General features: G+C 45.7%; 1 pseudogene across 1 annotated transcript in view; it reads left to right on the forward strand.

Annotated features, from left to right (window-relative positions):
- Positions 1-15,860: 15,860 nt before the first annotated feature.
- The window catches only part of LOC144785068 (NADPH oxidase organizer 1-like), a 38,996-nt pseudogene continuing 34,313 nt past the window's right edge, over positions 15,861-20,543 (forward strand). The window contains exons 1-3 of the transcript XR_013601751.1: positions 15,861-15,935; positions 20,280-20,360; positions 20,461-20,536. The product of XR_013601751.1 is annotated as an NADPH oxidase organizer 1-like (transcript). The remainder of the gene's footprint in view (positions 15,936-20,279; positions 20,361-20,460; positions 20,537-20,543) is intronic.

Below are 20,543 nucleotides of genomic sequence, written 5' to 3' on the forward strand. Positions count from 1 at the left end.
TTTCCCTCAGGATGGAATGGAAAAGAGTACCGCAATGCAATGCCCATGCTGGTCATGGCCTCCTTATAAGCTCGAGAGCTAAAAGCAGGACCCTGGTCAGAATGTAGCATGCCAATTGCGTATATGCGGCTAAAGACTCGTAAATCTTTTATAACAGTTCTGGCGTCAGCCGAGCACTGGTGTCTGCATTTTAAGTGAATCTAGTCTTAATATTTATGGGGACGCATTTCTCCTGCTGGATTTCTGTGTATAGATAGCTTTATGCTTTCTAAAAGAACGGTCCTGGCAATACTCCGGTTGGTTCGCGACTGCGATCTCTGTTGCAGTCTGGACAGCCCTTCGCAATTTGTAATGTTGCAGGCTCATTTCCGGCCACCAGTATTATGATTGTAATTCTTTAAGAGATTTCAAGATCTCTTGGTGCCTTAGACCCAATCCCATATGTGCGTCTGCTATTAAAAAGACTCTCCTGTTCATGTTTGGAATTACTCTATCCCCCACTCTAGGGATTTGAGCAAAAGGAACGGAGTTTGCATCAATTATTTATGTATTACTGAGTGGATAGTTCAGAGGTAATGCTGCATAGTCGCCTTTTAATGAGGCTTTTACCGCAAGCATAGTTTCTCCGTCTATGTAATTTTTAGAACGCTTTTTTGTGGCTACGGAAGCCGGTAGGACCGCTTCCGCTGTGGCTCTGTTAGCCAATGAATTCCCTGCAACGTGAACGCCATCACGTTGATGGCTCAGTGTATGTATCACTTGAGTCTTTTGTAGTTCTTTCTGCAAAAGAACTACTTGTTCCCAGAGCTATTTATGCTTTATTGTGGCACCTGTGTCATCTTTGTAACCGTTTTGAATCCAGGTCTGCATGTCATTATTGTAAGACTTGACGCAGAAATGCGAATCGCACACTATTAGTGGGGGGAATTCGCGATCGGCATTTTCAAGCGCCATCGTTAAAGATCTTATTTCAGCTCGCTGAGTTGAACAGTTTCTGAGTCATTCAGTTTTGGTGACTATTGGTCTGAATTTACCAAAGCGCCAGCGACCTTTAACAATCGCGCACGCTGCGTTGTAGGATTTTTTCTCTACATTGTAGTGTTGTGCAAATCTGTCCATGTAGATTACACATGTGTATTGTTCGAGAGGCAGAATTTCCATTGGCAGAGGATATTCTTCTTCATATTCTAGATTTTCTAGTTTTTTCATTTTCGGGTCAAAATAGTATTTCATGTCTTCTGCAGCAAGAGAATTTTCCCATTGTATCCATTTTGGATCTAATGCCACGGCAGTCAAATTGCGTGGGCTTGTTAATGCCTCAAGGGCTGATTCTGCTGTTAAAACAGTTATCCTTCTGCCTTGGGCTTGGGCTCTTTCTTTTGCTACAGAGGTTTGAACTGCTATTAGAATTTTTTCAGTTGAACTGAATTTCATTTCAGCTTGTGTGTACATGTGTGATTTGTAAGCTATTGGTACCGTTTCTCCCTCATTAGATGTCAGGTACGTGAATCCGCATCTTCCTGGGATGACTCGGATTACAAGGTTGCGTACGTTTTCACGTGTTTGCAATTTTGTTTTAGCTAACATGTCTGTTTGCAATGATCTTAAAATTTCTGTGTGTTTCTGAGTCCAATTTATTGGTTTGAAATCAGGTTTTATTAATTCATAGAGAGGTTTAACCCTCTCTTCATAATTTAGAATGTATGTTCTTCCGAAATTCAGGAAACCTAGTATTGATTGTAAGTTCTTCAGCGTTTTAGGTGCTTGGAGTACAGCATACTTCTCTAAGAAGTTGTCAGCTAGGCTTTTTCCTTCACTTGATAATTCATATCCTAAAAACAGGACAGTTAGATGGGCAATTCGTGACTTTTTAAAGTTGAATTTGTAACCCTCAGCTGCGAACCAAAGTATTATGGTGTTCACTCTTTTCAAGTGAGTATCCAGGTCATCATCTGTTAGATAGATGTCATCGACATAGGATAATGCTTCATCATCATATATTTGTAGTAACTCTGTTACTCTTGCTGAGAATAATCCTGGGCTATTCTTGAATCCCTGTGGGAGTCGACAGAAGTGTTTTTGCGACCCCATTATTGAGAACGTGGTCAAATACCTGCTCTCAGGTGCAATGTTTTGACAAAAGAATCCATTAGAGATGTCTAATGTTGTTTTATATTTTTTGCGCACAATGTTATTCATTAGTGCTGTGTGAGTTTTGTACTACAAATGTTTTGCAACATGAGTTAAGGTGTCTGTAGTCCAAAACTAGACGATATGAATCGTCTGGCTTGGAGACAGGAAACAAAGGATTGTTCATTTGTGAGGTGCATGTTTCAATCACCCCCTGGTATTCAAGTTGATCTAAGATCTCCCTGACTTGCTTTTTAGCTTCTTGTTAAACTGGGTACTGCCTTTGTGCAGTGGGTTGACATTTTAACTGGATTTTGTGAGGAGGAGAGTCCTCATCCCATCCTACATGATTTTTATATAATGCAGGAGCTTGAGCTACTGCCCATTTTCTTGCAAGTGTATATTTTTTATGAATTGGAATATGATTTGAGAAGGCAGGCATAATCATTTCTTCGCCATGAGGGCACTCCCTGAGAAACTCTGGTGGCCAGTCTTTCTCAGCTAACAGGATGTCATAGCCTTTTGAAAGGTTATCCCAAAAGAGACCCCTTACTTTCCTAGTCTTGTCCCCCTCTATACGTAATGTTATTTCGTATATTTTATGAGGTTTGCTAACTCTGGTATCTGCAGTTTCCACTTGAATGTATTCATTCGTGTCCACTGTCTCCAGAAGATTCATCAAGATCTTGCAAACTATGGTCACTTCTGCTGCGCTGTCTAGCATTGTCTGGGCCCACTCTCCGTTTTTCAGTTGTGTCCTCAGTATCCTCAGCATGTTTTATTATTTTAATACTGGCTACCTTCTTTGTTGGATATTGTAATTTTTTACTTTGATGAGCAGGTTCTTTGTCTTTGGACTTGACGTGCTCTTCTTTGTGTTCTGACCGTCCTCCTCTTTCCGATTTCTGTGAGGAAGTCTGAAAAGATCGAGAGGGACGTGTATCAATATCTCGATATCTGTCAGGTTTTCTCAATTTATCCCTATCTCTAAGGTTGTATCTTTTCTCAGAGGGCTCCCTCTGGGGAGACTTGTCACCTCGTTCTGGAGATCTATCTCTTCGTTGAGGAGACCTTCCTCTGGACTGGAATCGTTTTTCTCTGGAAGTGGATTGTTTATTTCCATCCCAACTCTTTTTTGGAGTGTTTAAATTATTTTTAATAAATGTTTTTTCAGGATTTTCAAGTAGTTCATAGGATTTTTCTATGATTCTGGCAAGTTCAAATGGTTGATCTGCTATATCTGTTTCTTTCAATTTCTGGAGGTAAGTTATATCCTCCATTGCCAATTGAACTAACTCTCTATATGCGTTTGTTAATTCTTTTATTTTAATTAAGAGTTCTTCGCTTGACATTTTATCAATGTCTGGATGTGATTTGTAGCTGGCTAGAACCGGCCACGTTGCTCCTGGTCTACCTAGTGGACCGAGCCTGGTGATGTGATTTTGATGTTTTAGGGCGCCTTTAAACCAGAGCAGGTGCTCTTGGTAATTTAGTGGGATTTCAACATCCTCGAAAGGAGTGTATTCATCCGGAGGTTCCTCTATTTTGTAATAGTGGAATTCGTGTGTTACAGCGTTTGCTGCAGGAAAGTTTATCCATGCGTAGAATACCTCTGTCTGCCGATATTCATGGGCCTCTACCACGAATATGACTGTACCACCTCGTGATGTCAGTCCGTTTTCTATAAGTTTAATAGTTATAGTTCTTCTTATATTTGCCGGGATGATAATTGCACCCGGTTCATTTTCATTAAACCCTGTAACATCGAAACCCGGTTGATTTGCATCTACTGCAGCTTCACCGGTTTCCTTGCTTTCGCCGTTAGTTGACATTGTTTTAATGAAAGTTTGCAGAGCAGGTTTCCAAGGAAACAAAGATTAGGTGCACAATATTTTGGAACACTGTATCCTTCAACGTTGACTAAACCAAAAACTATACATAGGATTCTCATCCTACTAAGTTCCGGCGGATTTTAACCTTTTACCCACTCCAGACGTCTTTTGGAGTTTTTACGGGAAAAAGGGGTCTGTGTGAAAAAGCACGACTGAGTTACTCCAGTGTCTTGCGTTAGATTATCGCCTTACCAAACGTTGGGCGCCATGTAGTGTAGTTCCTATATTCCCAATAGGCTCTGCGCATTGGAATAATATAAACAGCAGTGTAGACATAGGACTGAGGTCGACTAGGTCTCTACTGACTATATTAGACTTAATTAGTTTTGCCAGCTAGCTCAGAGGTCACTAGAAACTTTCTCGAATAAACAAGGAGGAGTTTAACTTCCCTGGATAGACAAGAAGGGATTAGCTTCTGACAACCATAAACATGACAACTTTGCTCCCTCAGAATAAGAGTGTATCTCTAGAGTCGTGTGAAAACAATAGACAGCTATTTTACTCAGTCAATCGTGCATACTTAGTTTCACTAGAGTGCAGAGAATAGAGAGACGGGCGTTTTCAATAAAAGGTGTTATTTATTGAGCAGTCTTGTTTCTCATGCAAGAGAAATGAATTGCCACAATTGCAATACTTAACATGAAGTAAAGTGCGTACAGTAAAAGGAGTATTATAAAATAATACTGTAAAAGCATTGATATGGTTTCTTAGCCATATGATACTTTAAAATGGATAAAATATATACATACATAAAAACATTGACTAACGTACTCAACTGGTGCTTCTAATCTACGCCTACCCCGGTGTACCTGACCTAAGCCTAATACGTGGGAAGGAGTAAGTAAGTAGCAGTTTTAAGATAAATTGGTTTTGCCAAGGATATGAATCAAGAATTCTCGTAAGGGTTTAGTCAGCTCCGTACCTTGGTAATAGAATGTAGGAGGTCTGGTATCTCTCGCTCAGGACTCGATATCCCAGCAACCCGCAAGGGCGGCTGAAAACACCGGAGCTGGATTTTCTCGGCTTGAGAAAAAGACAGCGTCTTTCTCAGTGCATCAACAGGGAGGGGCAGTGTCCGTGGGCTCTCGCATCAGCTGGGCTCTCGGGCAAGTAGATAGCCGCTCTGCTCCAAACCACAATGTCTTTGCTTAAGGCACGTTGGTATATTTATACCTGAAAGGTGCCGGGTTTGACGTAAGGTTGGACATAAGACGTCAATAAAGATGTCACTAAGAACTGGCCGTTCTTTCAGTGCTCACAGGAGTTTTTGGACAAATCAAAACAAAAGCAAGGGGATTTCTCAGGTTGCTGGAGGTTTGGTTTGTTTTAAAGAACGCGTTGTACTCTCTAGGAGTCTGGGAAAGTAGCCTTGCTTAATTTGACTGCATGAACTACAACTAAATATGCATATGATTCTTATGCCTTTATAAGGATATTATTTATTATAGCCATACAAGGGCATAAATTAGGAATATTAATTAGGGTCCTAGATAGAAATACAACAAGTTATCGGCCAGGTATCGTTCAGGCAGCTCTGGAACATGTGAAAGTGCTTTCTTCTTAGAATTACTTTTTTAAGTATGTAAAGATAAGGGGGAAAACTTTCCAGCTTTAGGTGATTTTCCAAATTTGTGTAGTATCCATGACATTAAAATACTGTCACGCTGATAAAAACACCTGCCAGGTGCAACCCTAGGTATGAGGGGTGCAAGTGTGAGTAAATTCATCAAGTACATCAAAACTCTACAGGGTTTGGGGAAGGAAACACCGCATGAAGAATAATTTTCCATGAAAAGTAAAAAAGGATTATTTAAACACCTCTAATTTTTAACCTACCGAGGTGGATTGTCCACAATGTGTTTATTCAGTGTTTGTAGGGAAAGGAAAGTCAAGTGATCACCAGAAACAAATTTCAAAAATCTACTTTTCAGCAGGGTAGAAGTGACTCTAAAAGGGAACGTTATACTATTGCTTGGGCGTCGTGTGAATCAGACAAACAGCTGTAAATCTCTGCACTGATCATCTGAACATCTGTGCTGCTGGAAGCGTATGACCAGGGCCGCTGGGATTATGTGATTGGTCAGACGCTGCGTTTTTTGCATAACAATGGATTTTCTGCCTTTGCCACATATTCCATCATCTGCTGGGTAATCTGCAGATTTTACCCCAAAAAGTTGTTTCTAGCTCAAATGGTTCAAAAGTTACTAAAAATGCAGTGACACGTGTTGCAGCGCAGTGGAAGGATCTTTGCAGAGGTTGGCTGGTCACTTTTCTGTCGCCTATTTCTATATTTATGTTTTAACTTGGTCCCAGAGTGGATGTGGTGGTGTCCCCCGAGTGATGTGGTGGTGTCCCCGAGTGATGTGGTGGTGTCCCTGAGTGATGTGGTGGTGTCCCCTAGTGATGTGGTGGTGTCCCCGAGTGATGTGGTGGTGTCCCCGAGTGATGTGGTGGTTTTCCCGAGTGATGTGGTGGTGCCCCTGAGTGATGTGGTGGTGTCCCTGAGTGATGTGGTGGTGCCCCTGAGTGGTGCCTCTGAGTGATGTGGTGGTGCACCTGAGTGATGTTGTGGTGTCCCGAGTTATGTGGTGGTGTCCCCGAGTGATGTGGTGGTGTCCCCAAGTGATGTGGTGGTGTTCCCGAGTGATGTGGTGGTGTTCCTGAGTGATGTGGTGGTGTCCCTGAGTGATGTGGTGGTGTTCTTGAGTGATGTGGTGGTGCCCCTGAGTGATGTGGTGGTGCCCCTGAGTGATGTTGTGGTGTCCCCGAGTGATGTGGTGGTGTCCCCAAGTGATGTGGTGGTGTCCCCAAGTGATGTGGTGGTGTCCCTGACTGATGTGGTGGTGTCCCTGAGTGATGTGGTGGTGCCCCTAAGTGATGTGGTGGAGCCCCTAAGTGGTGCCCCTGAGTGATGTGGTTGTGTCCCTGAGTGATGTGGTGGTGTCCCTGAGTGATGTGGTGGTGTCCCGGAGTGATATGGTGGTGTCCTGGAGTGATCTGGTGGTGTCCCCAAGTGATGTGGTGGTGTCCCCGAGTTACGTGGTAGTGTTCCTGAGTGATGTGGTGTCCCTGAGTGATGTGGTGGTGTCCCTGAGTGATGTGGTGGTGTCCCTGAGTGATGTGGTTGTGCCCCTGAGTGGTGCCCCTGAGTGGTGCCCCTGAGTGATGTGGTTGTGCCCCTGAGTGATTTGGTGATGTACCTGAGTGATGTGGTGGTGTCCCTGAGTGATGTGGTGGTGTCCCTGAGTGATGTGGTGGTGCCCCTGAGTGATGTGGTGGTGCCCCTGAGTGATGTGGTGGTGCCCCTGAGTGATGTGGTGGTGCCCCTGGGTGATGTGGAGGTGTCCCTGAGTGATGTGGTGGTGTCCCTGAGTGATGTGGTGGTGTCCCTGAGTGATGTGGTGGTGTCGTAAAGTGATGTGGTGGTGTCCTAGAGTGATATGGTGGTTTCCCTGAGTGATGTGGTGGTGTTGCGAGGCATGCAGCAGTGTGAGGCGTGCAGCAGTGTGAGGTGTGCAGCAGTGTGTGGCGTGCAGCAGTGTGTGGCATGCAGCAGTGTGAGGCGTGCAGCAGTGTGAGGCATGCGGCAGTGTGAGGCATGCGGCAGTGTGCAGCATGCAGCAGTGTGAGTAATGCAGCAGTGTGCAGCGTGCAGCAGTGAGGCGTGCAGCAGTGTGAGGCATGCAGCAGTGTGAGGCATGCGGCAGTGTGAGGCATGCGGCAGTGTGCAGCATGCAGCAGTGTGAGTAATGCAGGAGTGTGCAGCATTCAGCAGTGTGCAGCGTGCAGCAGTGTGAGGCGTGCAACAGTGTGAGGCGTGCAGCAGTGTGAGGTGTGCAGCAGTGTGTGTCGTGCAGCAGTGTGTGGCATGCAGAAGTGTGTGGCGTGCAGCAGTGTGAGGCGTGCAGCATTGTGTCATGCAGAGGTGTGCAGCATGCAGCAGTGTGAGTAATGCAGATATGTGCAGCAGTGTGTGGCGTGCAGCAGTGTGAGGCGTGCAGCAGCGTGAGGCATGCAGCAGTGTGGCGTGCAGCAGTGTGTGGCGTGCAGCAGTGTGTGGCGTGCAGCAGCATGAGGCATGCAGCAGTGTGGCGTGCAGCAGTGTGTGGCGTGCAGCAGTGTGTGGCATACAGCAGTGTGTGGCGTGCAGCAGTGTGAGGCATGCAGCATTGTGTTGTACAGCAGTGTGCAGCATGCAGCAGTATGAGTAATGCAGCAGTGTGAGGCATGCAGCAGTGTGAGGCATGCAGCAGTGTGCCGTGCAGCAGTGTGAGGCGTGCAGCAGTATGAGGCGTTCAGCAGTATGAGGCGCGCAGCAGTGTGGCGTGCAGCAGTGTGTGGCGTGCAGCAATGTGTAGCGTGCAGCAGTGTGTGGCGTGCAGCAGTGTGAGGCGTGCAGCATTATGTCGTGCAGCAGTGTGCAGCATATAGCAGTGTGAGTAATGCAGCAGTGTGTGGCGTGCAGCAGTGTGAGGCGTGCAGCAGTGTGAGGCGTGCAGCAGTGTGAGGCATGCAGCAGTGTGTGGCGTGCAGCAGTGTGCGGCGTGCTGCAGTGTGCAGCATGCAGCAGTGTGAGTAATGCATCAGTTTGCTGCATGCAGCAGTGTGAGGCGTGCAGCAGTGTGAGGCATGCAGCAGTGTGTGGTGTGCAGTAGTGTGTGGCGTGCAGCAGTGTGTGGCGTGCAGCATTGTGTCATGCAGCAGTATGCAGCATGCAGCAGTGTGAGGCGTGCAGCAGTGTGAGGCGTGCAGCAGTGTGAGGCGTGAGGCGTGCACCAGTGTGAGGCGCGCAGCAGTGTGGCATGCAGCAATGTGTGGCGTGCAGCAGTGTGTAGCGTGCAGCAGTGTGTGGCATGCAGCAGTGTGAGGCGTGCAGCATTGTGTCGTGCAGCAGTGTGCAGCATATAGCAGTGTGAGTAATGCAGCAGTGTGTGGCGTGCAGCAGTGTGAGGCGTGCAGCAGTGTGAGGCGTGCAGCAGTGTGAGGCGTGCAGCAGTGTGTGGCGTGCAGCAGTGTGCGGCGTGCTGCAGTGTGCAGCATGCAGCAGTGTGAGTAATGCATCAGTTTGCTGCATGCAGCAGTGTGAGGCGTGCAGCAGTGTGAGGCATGCAGCAGTGTGTGGTGTGCAGTAGTGTGTGGCGTGCAGCAGTGTGTGGCGTGCAGCATTGTGTCATGCAGCAGTATGCAGCATGCAGCAGTGTGAGGCGTGCAGCAGTGTGAGGCGTGCAGCAGTGTGAGGCGTGAGGCGTGCAGCAGTGTGAGGCGTGCAGTAGTGAGAGGCGGGGATGTTAAAGAGTCAGTCGTAAGTGGGCCGGAACAGAAAGAGTAAAATAAATATGAGACCAAGAGAGATGAAATAGAGAGAAAGAAAAAATGAAACAAATTAAATAGAGGTTACGGGGATGCGACTTGGAGAAAGAAGAGCAAAACTCCAGAATTCGAAGGGGGTGAAACGGAGAGTGACATTAGAAAGAGGCAGAGAAAGTGAGACAGGATGGAGCGAGGTTCAAGGCAGAGTAATAGGAAAGATAGGAAGGGAGAGAGACAAGAGAGGCACACGGCGAAAGAGAAATGAGGGTGAAGTAAATAGTGTGTAGACTGAAAGGAAAGAGGGAGGGAGAGAAGGTCGCAAAAGAAAGACTGACAGTGAAACAGAGGAGGAAACTGAGGAGGCAGAGCGGGCACACAGAGAAGAAAGACCTATGCAAAAGGGCAGACTGCGATAGGAGGAAGGGTAATTGAGAGCTTGAAAGCAAACGGTTAGCGAGAGACTGTGGAATGCAGGCAGAGGATACACAGGAACGGAAGAGAAACCGGAAGAAAGAGTCGAGAGAAGAGAGACGGTGAATGGGGCAGACGTTGGACGGGGAAGAAAGAGGCTGAAGGAGCTACTAATAAAATAAAACAAATGTGCTGTTTGTATGTTTTCTCCTGCTCTAACAGTTATAGTGTTTGCATGAAGTTTAAAACTGATATAGTTACGGGGTATTATGATGCTGTTTATGCGTAGGTATAAAAAATATTAGTTAGAATTGTACCATAGACGCATTTAAAAAATGAGTGCTGTTGCTAAAACGGAAGAAAGACAAAGCTTACGAAGATTTAAAACAACACACACGTAAACAAAGCCCTGCAGCCTAAAAAGTGAATGCCTCAAAAAAGTACTCAAAGGCATGTACTAATAACAAGCAGTGGCTGCGAAATCAAATAATAAAAAAAAAACATGCTCTTGGCATTGCTGTGGCGGGGAGGGGGTGGGCGGGGGAGCGGCAGCGAAAGAGAAATGAGGGTGAAGTAAATAGTGTGTAGACTGAAAGGAAAGAGGGAGGGAGAGAAGGTCGCAAAAGAAAGACTGACAGTGAAACAGAGGAGGAAACTGAGGAGGCAGAGCAGGCACACAGAGAAGAAAGACCTATGGAAAAGGGCAGACTGCGATAGGAGGGAAGGGTAATTGAGAGCTTGAAAGCAAACGGTTAGTGAGAGACTGTGGAATGCAGGCAGAGGATACACAGGAAGGGAGGAGAATCCGGAAGAAAGAGTCGAGAGAAGAGAGACGGGGAATGGGGAAGACGTGGGATGGGGAAGAAAGAGGCTGAAGGAGCTACTAATGAAATAAAACAAATGGGCTGTTTGTATGTTTTCTCCTGCTTTAACAGTTATAGTGTTTGCATGATGTTTAAAACTGATATAGTTACAGGGTATTATGATGCTGTTTATGCATAGATATTAAAAAAATACTAGTTAGAATTGTACCATAGACGCATTTAAAAAATGAGTTCTGTTGCTAAAACGGAAGAAAGACAAAGCGTTACGTAGATTTCAAAAGCCACACAGGTAAACAAAGCCCTGCAGGCTAAAAAGTGAATGTCATAAAAAGTTACTCAAAGGCATGTACTAATAACAAGAAGTGGCTGCGAAATCAAATAATGAAAAAAAACAAGCTTTCGGCATTGCTGTGGCGGGGGTGGGCGGGGGAGCGGCAGCCTTTGAAGTCTGATGCCGAGGCTCAGACAAATGGTGGTGTACGAGCGGCTTTCTTTCAAGTCGGATGGGGGGGCGGGTGAGCAAATTGGCGAGCGTGCGCCCGTCGCACATGTACTGGCCGTAATCCGCATTCCAAAGCCCTCTTGGTAGGATTTTCTGGTGCCCCTCTATATCTCTTCCAGCAATGCGCAAGCGCATTGGCAGGCGAGACCTAAAAATGAAAGACTAATGAAATATTACTACCACAAAACGTGATGCATTAAGCCACATAATTTGCCTTTTCTTGCCGCATAGTCAAACCTGCCACATAATTTGGCCCTCCCCTGATGCATAATTCCAATGGCCCTGCTTCTGATTTAGGCCTAGTGGTGCCTAGGTCCCTGCTATTACGTTTGCGCCATTGTCCCCCAGAGAGGTTTGAGCTGCACAAATATCAGTGCATCTAGACACATGCAATGTTGTAAACTCATCTTTCCTCTTTAACCACTTTTATCTTAGGTTTTAAAAAAAACACCATTATATTGAATTCTTCAGTAAACATTTGCTGCACATTGCGGGACTTATTTACAAGCCTCTTGCACCACTTTTGCGTCATTTTTAACATGGGAAAAGTGGCGCAAAAGTCGCACAAGGGGCTTGTAAATAAGCCCCTGCATCTTTATAAGTGCCGACAATGAGTTGCACGTGCAGTGTTGCCAAAATTACCAGTGCTACAATCACCAACTCCTGTCGGTAATTCCTACACTTCCAATTACAACTTCACGCCCCAGTAACGTGGAATAATCACGTGTTCCCATGATTATCCCGTCCTTTCCCACATAGTTATCCATGATTCCAGGATTCGATATACCCACTCCCGAGCAGGTGCTAAGTGGGCGCCAGTGGGGTGCAGCGACGGCCGGGGGGGCTCAAAGGGTAGGACAGGCTCCAGTGATGCTGGAAGGCAGGGCAGGAATAGTCTAAGATTCTTTCAGGCATTTCCCCAGTGGGCGGAGCCATTGGAGACTCTGGGCGTGGCTGTTGCCTCTGCCAATTTCTACAGCTTGCTGGGATTACTGCAGCAGGCCCAGGGGGGCTTCAAGAGAAAGAGAGGGAGACACAGAGAATGTATTCAGGGAAGGGGAGAAAAGAGAAGGGAGAGAAGGAAATATATATGTAGAGGGGAAGAAGTGCAAGGAGAGGAAGGGAGTGGGGTGGGGTTGAGCATTTTGTGGCTGCTTTTGGTTCCCCGCTGAGGCCATGCTGCAAGGAGCACTCCATGTTTCCCCTATAGTGAAAGAGGGTGTTGGGTGGATGGCAGTGGTGCATCTGTGGCAGCAGCCATGGCTCCAAAGTCTAGGGTGGCTTTACCAAGTTTGTTTCTGCTGCAGTAATACCAGGCTTGGCATTCCCCACACCCTGGACTGTCCGTCCGCTGCAGGGTGACTGGGCCACATGGCATCAGCCGGGGCAGTGTCTTTATTGACATTCCATCCGGCACAGAAAGCCTTCAATTCAGAAATAATTGTGATCACTCGCAGTATAGCACAGTGAGTTAAACGCTACTGACGTTTAATAGTTGCGATCACTCGCAGTATAGCAGTGAATTAAACACTACTGACATTTAATAGCTGCGATCACTCGCAGTATAGCACAGTGAGTTAAACACTACTGACGTTTAATAGTTGTAATCTCACACAAAATAGCACAGTGACTTAAACACTGCTGGTGTTTAATAGTTGTGATCTCACGCAATATAGCACTGTGACTTAAACACTACTGACGTTTAATAGTTGTGATCACTCGCAGTATAGCACAGTGAGTTAAAACCTACTGGCGTTTAGGAGTTGTGATCACTCGCAGTATAGCACAGTGAGTTAAACACTACTGACGTTTAATAGTTGTGATCTCACACAATATAACACAGTGACTTAAACACTACTGATGTTTAATAGTTGTGGTCTCATGCAGTATAGCACAGTGACTTAAACACTAGTGAGGTTTAATAGTTGTGATCACTCGGAGTACAGCACAGTGAATAAAACACTACTGAGGTTTAATAGTTGTGATCACTCGCCGTATAGCACAGTGAGTTAAAGGCAACTGACGTTTAATAGTTGCGATCTCACGCAATATAGCACTGTGACTTAAACACTACTGACGTTTAATAGTTGTGATCACTCGCTGTATAGCACAGTGAGTTAAACGCAACTGACCTTTAATAGTTGTGATCTCACGCAATATAGCACTGTGACTTAAACACTACTGATGTTTAATAGTTGTGATCACTCGCAGTATAGCACAGTGAGTTAAAACCTACTGGTGTTTAATAGTTGTGATCACTTGCAGTATAGCACAGTGAGTAAAACACTACTGAGGTTTAATAGTTGTGATCTCACACAATATAGCACAGTGGCTTAAACACTACTGACGTTTAATAGTTGTGATCACTCGCAGTATAGCACCGTGAGTTAAAATCTACTGATGTTTAATAGTTACGATCACTCGCAGTATAGCATAGTGAGTTAAACACTACTGATGTTTAATAGTCCTAATTACTTGCAGTATTGCACAGGGAGCTAAACACTACTGACGTTTAATAGTTGTGATCTCACGCAATATAGCACAGTGACTTAAACACTGCAAACGTTTAATAGTTCTAATTACTCGCAGTATAGCACAGTGAGTTAAACACTACTGAATATTGAGGACAGAATATCGAATCCAAAATATTGACTTATAAGTATAGATTTTCGATACCTAGCTCCACATACATGTACCTATGGGTTGTATATCTCCAAGGTACGTAGATATTTATTTGCAAATAATAATTCTATACTTCCCTACTATATGCACTTAACTTTAGATATATTACCCGGCAATGTTCTGTTCTCGATATTCTTGCTCCACAATATTTGTAATACAACGACAAGGCAAAAATAGGACATGTTATATTAAGTGATAATTGAATATAGCGCTACAGCCGTCAGTCATTATGGCACTTTAACTGTCTGGAGTGATTACAGGCAGCCCTGCTATGTTTGGTTGAAGAAGTGTGTTGTTGTGGGTAGGACCTGTGTCGGATGGAGTGCCTGAGGTCCTGATACATGCTCTTGGCGTACTGATGTTGCACGAAACTGTTAGTTTATTCTATAGCGCTTATGTGCTTTTTAGTGGCGGTGCGCTATAATACACTTTTACATACGTAAATAAGTGAATCTCTGTTGGATTGGACATTTGAAGTTAGGAATTGTTTTATAAAAAATTAGCAACTGCATGTAGATGAGGTCATGGCACAGGTTCGAAGGTGTGTAGCTCTAAATATATACCAAAAATATGACATGAACGCATGGACGTGGTTGGTTTAGCAATCAATTCTGAGAACTGTACCCTCAAGTGTGTTCAGTGGAATTTAAACACATTTTTTTCTTTGCAGCACATTGCAAGCTCCTCACCATTTTGCCACAAAAAATGTTCTGAAGAACATGGTCGAAACAAATGCATCCTTACAAAAAACATGAATCTTTTCTTTAACCACATTTTATTGATTGTTAATAAAAAAATAGCAACAAGCACAGTGCAATAGTAATTTAGATGCTCTTCTAATAGACACACATCATGGTTGAATGGCTCCATCATAATAGTCTACCATTTCCCCCCATATTTTAAGGTGTTTATGGGAACAACCGCTTACATATAAATATTCTCTTCTTGGATAGAGGTTGTGACCTTACAGCCACAGCTGCTGACAATGGAAGTGGGCCAGGGTTGGATTGGATCGAAAATCGGCCTGGGTACTCCAAGAAGTGGGCCTCATTTGCGTATTGCTTTTCTGCAAAACACTACTTCAACGAAGTTTTATTAAATGAAGGGGGTGGGGGCAGGTTTTATCAACTAAACTTAGATTTAAAAAAATGCCCAGATTTGTTCACACAGCTGAGGCACCATGAATGCAAGTGAGACCACTTCTGCTCAGGCCCCCTATTCCCCCTATCCCGACCCCCCTCAATCAACATACATTAATGGGCCACCCAGCGAGAGAAAGGAAGTGATACCTCCGCCCATCTGCCTCTAGAAGGGCCACTCAGGCCCCCACTGGGTCGCTGACATCATCCTAGCAGCACAGACAGCCCCAGGCTGCCCAAAAAAGCAGCTCACAGCTGGAACTCGGCTATCGGCCCTTCGGGCATTTCCCAAGGCCCGCCTTTACCAATCCCCGTCTTACCAATCACAGCGGCGGCTCAACATCCTGTGATTCTGGGCAAAACCGCTGTATCTCCACGTGTCAAAAATAAAAAATAAAAACTGAAAAAGTGGCCTTGTGTAATGTAACTGGGCAAGTGTGTAGTGTTTTTTTTATTTGAGAAGTTGAAGTTTTATATAGCGCTGGCCCGGCCTGTAGTAGCAGGCGCAATGTGATCACTACGTTCTTGCTACACATTGCTTCAACTGAGCGCCCATAGTCTGCGCTCTTCCGGGAGTATCTCGCTGTGTGCGGTGATTGTACTGCATGTTCTTCACAGCGCCTCGAAAGCGTTGCGGAGCGCTACAATTAGACAAGCCTGTGATGGCCATGGTCAGAGTCCTCTGTGACAAGTGCCTGTCTCCACCTCCCTTTGCTTGACAGCTCCTCAGACAGTGAGTCGCGTGCTCAGGGGATGGATTTGTTTGCAGGTAGAGCCTGCAGCGTCCAGGAAGGAGCCGGAGAGAAGAAAAGAAACAAGCGGAGAAAGACAAACAGACCTTATCGGGAGGCCGCTCCCCCTCCTGCCACCTCCCCTCGCCCCTTCATAAGGAGGCCGGGTGAGTGGTGAAGGCAGACACTGCTTGCAAGGGCTGAAGCCGAGCACGAGGACAGCGCCCCAAGGATACAGCATGAGGCGAGGCAGCACCCAGCGGTACCCCTTGGAGGCCAAGGCTGTGGGTGTGGTGCAGCATCACCGGAAGAAGGTAGGTGCCTCCGGCCCACTCTCTCGTCTCCAGAGCATCTCCCAATCTAGGGAAGGGGTTCATTCTATATGTTTATGCTGCTTTGCAGCATTTATGTATAGTTTACTACCCGTAGTATGTTGCTAGTCGGTACCTGCAGTTCTGGACTATATTAGAATCCTCCGATAGCCAGGACATGGCAGGTCTCTTTAGATATTCTACGCCTGTTCAGTTGGTGGTGTGTGGTTTACTGTTGTGGAATAGTTCACCACTGTGTGATGGACATGGCCCATAGCAGTTCTGACTTATGTGAGTGTAAGACCGACAAGCAGAAAAGTGAATTATTAAGCAGCCTGTATGAACTACAATCAACTGTCTGACTGCTGAGTGTTATTGAATTTGTTGCAGTGTGAGTTATGGATTGTATTGTAATTACATTATATTGTACTTACTACCTCCTCGATGAGGCATTGTTGTGTTTCTACGCTGGTAAGCACGCTGCTCCTGGTCCCCGGGTCTGTAGGGTGTTTTTGTGTTTTTTTATTTCGTTTTTGGTTGGTTTTTCGGATTAGCCTTGTGCTCCACAGAACCCATTCCATGCTTTTACTCCTGCTTCTATATGCCAAATTACATTAGGAGTAATCAGGTGTAATCCTTAGTGGGAGGGAGATACGTGATTTCATGCACTGGTTGGCAGTCTTCATAGACGAGCTACAGGGGGTTAGGTACTGTTCGGGGCAGTTTTAAAGTAAATATGAGCAAGGCTTTGGGAAGCATCAGAGCGCCTCATTTTAATATAGTGGATAATACTATGTACATATGAGATACACACAATCCCTGACTCACTTAGAATTCATATGTTAGCTGCAGAATGAGCGTTCAGCGTTTTTGTATCACACATTCAAAGACTTTGTGTCAAGAACAACCGAAGGGGAGCAAGTGCAGCAAAGGAGTTTGCATCGTTTCAAAAAGCCTTTGCTTGTTTTAGAGATGGGAATTCCTGGGTTTGGAGGGCAGGATGTCAAGTGTCAAAGCGCTTCTCTGATAGGTGAGGTTTCAAGGAGCGCTTAAGTAAGTAGTGCATTCTAAGGTGCTTGGCGAGGAGATCTATCTTAGCTGCCAGCCCTGAGTGGATAGTGGGGCTTATTTTCTTAAATCGCTTGGTCTGTGAGGACTAGTTTATTTTTTTTCCCAAATGTGTAGAAGCCCTTGAAGGTGGTGGGTTTTTGCAAAAGATATGTGGGGGTATTTAGTTGTAACCCCTTGTATGTTAAAAAGGTACTTTGATACACTCATCTTCCCTCAATTGGGAGTCATTTTAATGAGGAGAGGACCGGCGTGATGGGGTCATGTTTGATACACGCCTGACTGCAGCACAGAGTGTGGGCTTTAAAGGAGGAAAGGTCCAAAGCAGATGTGGTTGAGGGTGATGTGCACTAGTGATGTGGTCTAGTGGTTGGAATATGGCCTAGTGGAGTAGATGTGGCGTGGCATAGGAGATGGGGTCTAGTAGAAGAAATACGGTGGTTGTGGTTATGAAGGAAATTGAAAAACACTCAACTTCACAAGTTAAACTTACTGCCACAATCCATGACTCTCACATCAAGCCAAAGCATCACTTGCACACCAGGAGCATTGCTTGTGGCCACACAATCGAAGTGTCAGATGCAATTACTAAAGATATAAACAATGCTGCAGGTCAAATCACGTTAGCGTTAAGACTTCCAGTGAGGCAACAATAAATACAGTGCCATTTAATGTTTAAATACATTTTAATGTGTATAGATTTTTACGCTCAGTGAACTGTATGCACGTGCTGTGCACCCACCTGGTCCAGTGCCAAATGTACGCAGGTGGTACCCAAATCCTCATGAGGCAGAGGAATGGCTCATGGAGCAAACCAAATATCACACATAGACCCATGGATGAAAGAAAACACCCCCTTCGTGGACAGAACCAACAATGGAATCCTATCCATGAGTGTGGCAGATCCCAGCCCCTGACCTTGAATGACCTACAGGTCTTGCAAAACTCCCTACAGCCTCCCTGGAATACGAAAAACAAAAACGTTGGGGTATTCTTTAATGCTGACCTCTCTTTTGTTCCCCTGTAAATGTAGCAGTCAAAGGCATCAACTTCAGGCCAGAATCCTCCCTCTCAAACCTCAGAACAGGAGAGCATGTGAAGCCAGCACTTGAATCCCCCCATTAGTGCGAGTCTCGGTGGCGGCAAGAATGAAATCCGAAGGTGTGTGAATTATTCACAAGCCTTGCGGGGCATAGAACAAGGGTAGTTAAAAAAAACGTCCCTCGCTATAGCCCAGCTAGAAATAATCTATTTGCCTCCCCAACCTGATAGACCGTTTTAGTATTTAATAATTCTCGTTTGCAGTACCCTGAAGTGACCGTAAGGGTACGCTGCAGCCCTTTAGAAACCTCTTAGAAAAAAACAGAAGGAATATTGTGGAATAGGTTTGGCCGTGGGTGGAGCCAGTCGCAGGTTGAACTCTTACCCGTGAAAGCACGTTTGGGCTGCTGAGGTGTCAGTGACGTTTCAATGTGGTACTGAAAGGTCGATAGGTTGGAGTGAGCCAGACACATGTCAGGTTAGTGACTCTGGTCGGTAGATAGAGCTGGGGAGGAGTCAGTCACTCGCCTGACTAATGCCTCTGAAAGGCCTCTAGAACCGAGACAGTCACTTACCGGTCAGGTTGGTAAATCCGACAGCCATGGCGGAAGGGTGGAATTAGTCACACGTCAAACTGACAGGCATTGGGGACGGAGATGGAAGCACTTACAGACCAGGTCAGTGGCTATGAAAGGCCCTAGGGCTGGAATAATCAGTCACAAGTCTGATTCATTTCAAAGACCTCGGGACTGGTTTAAAGTCATCCAGAGGCAGTTCACTGCATTCAAAAGGCCATTAGAGCAGTTGGTCGATTCAATCCCTTGTACCCGTAAAAGGCCAGCTTCGCATTACGCGAGTTTCATTGCATTTTGAGGGCAGGACATTGTGCACGCTTTTTTACCCATAGTAGACAGCTTAGAGCAGTTTTACCGCTCCTGCCAGGCGTTTTGTGCTGAATGCAGTTTCCTGCTGGTACCTTGTATGACTCTCGAACAGAAGGTATTCATTCCCTCGCATTTAATTTTCACACTCCATATCATGGGTCACTTTGTGTATAATTTTTCCAAAATTTTGCAGAAAGACAATCACTTGCACCCCTAGGAGAGAACAATTACAGCTCCAGGTGGCCTTAAAGAGCGACATTGTAATGGGAACTACAGGCGCTGGGAAAGGAACTAAAAGCCAGAGCCCTAGCTCTCCATCCCTTGCGCCATGAAACCGCTTGGTGTAAGTGCGCTCTATAAGTGATTTTAACATAACACAGCAGGTCACCCAGGAGCTCCAGGCGTCACAGGCTCATCCTATGAATCACAGGCCATGGGTGAACTGTTCAGATCATGGGGTCAGTGGGGCCACAAGTAGTTGCCAGGGGCTTGTTAGGGTTGAAAGGGTGCAAGAATGATGGAGCAATGTTGCCATCGAGGGAAGGTGGTGTTAAGGTCAAAATTGGGGACCCCCCAGAGTGACTGATTGTGGGGATCATGTGTGCTCTTGGGTGAGCAGACACACAAAGGGGAAGGGCCCTGACAGTCGGTGTCTACCGGTGCATGGATCCTGGAACCAAAAGACAACCTCTGTGATGGATGTGTGTGTGTATGTAAAAGAAACAATTGATGGACGCAATACTGGACAATGCAAGCATTCACCCCCAGTCACAGGGATCTGGGTTAAATCCATCATTCTTTCTCTCACCACACCACCCCAGTTTGGACCCAGCCATGTGCAAATCAGTCTTGACCCTGTTCCTTGTGGGAACAGTCCAGCCCAAACTGCCAAGCCAGGTCCTCCCTGGAGTATGTACGTAGGCAGAATCCTTGAGTCCAGGATACAGAAAAGGGTGATGTGAGTGAGATGTGCATATTTGAACTTTCTTGAATGATAAATATTTAGTCATGCTAAAAGTTAACAGTATTGTATGTACTTGTATTACTTGATCATCAGAAGGACAAACGTTGGTGCACATAGTCACTAACTGGGAATTTGACCTTTTTTCATTTTTTCACATCTTTATTTCGGACAAAATAACACAAGGTCTTTTGTGCGGTACCCCGGAATGAGTGAGGGCCAAAAAGTGGCGGATCCGTATACAGGGCGCTATCAATAGCAAAGCAATCTTAACACAGCAGGTGGGACATTCGATGGGGGACCCACATCTACCCAACTTTAAATAAGGCCCGCGGTCTTCAAACCCACATTTCCTGTGCCCCCCTAATAGTTCTTTCCTTTCTTCCTCTGCAGACCTACATGTTCTTGGTGCTCTGGTCTGATCGCAACAACATCCTCATCTACAGGACCTATGAGGAGTTCAGGAAATTCCACGTGAGTACACAAACGCCAACCCGGAAGTAGTGCTTTGTTTTTGGCAGGAATAACAGGAAAGGGACCCGCGTACTCAGACATGCTCTCTTTTATGTTCCAGGTGAGTCTGAAGAAGAAGTTTCCCATTGAAGCGGGACATATGAAGAAGTCTGAGCGCAGCATTCCTAAGTTCAAAGGTAACAC

This window comes from Lissotriton helveticus, chromosome 10 (assembly GCF_964261635.1).
Source record: "Lissotriton helveticus chromosome 10, aLisHel1.1, whole genome shotgun sequence".
In the NCBI taxonomy this organism is placed as follows: domain Eukaryota; kingdom Metazoa; phylum Chordata; class Amphibia; order Caudata; family Salamandridae; genus Lissotriton; species Lissotriton helveticus.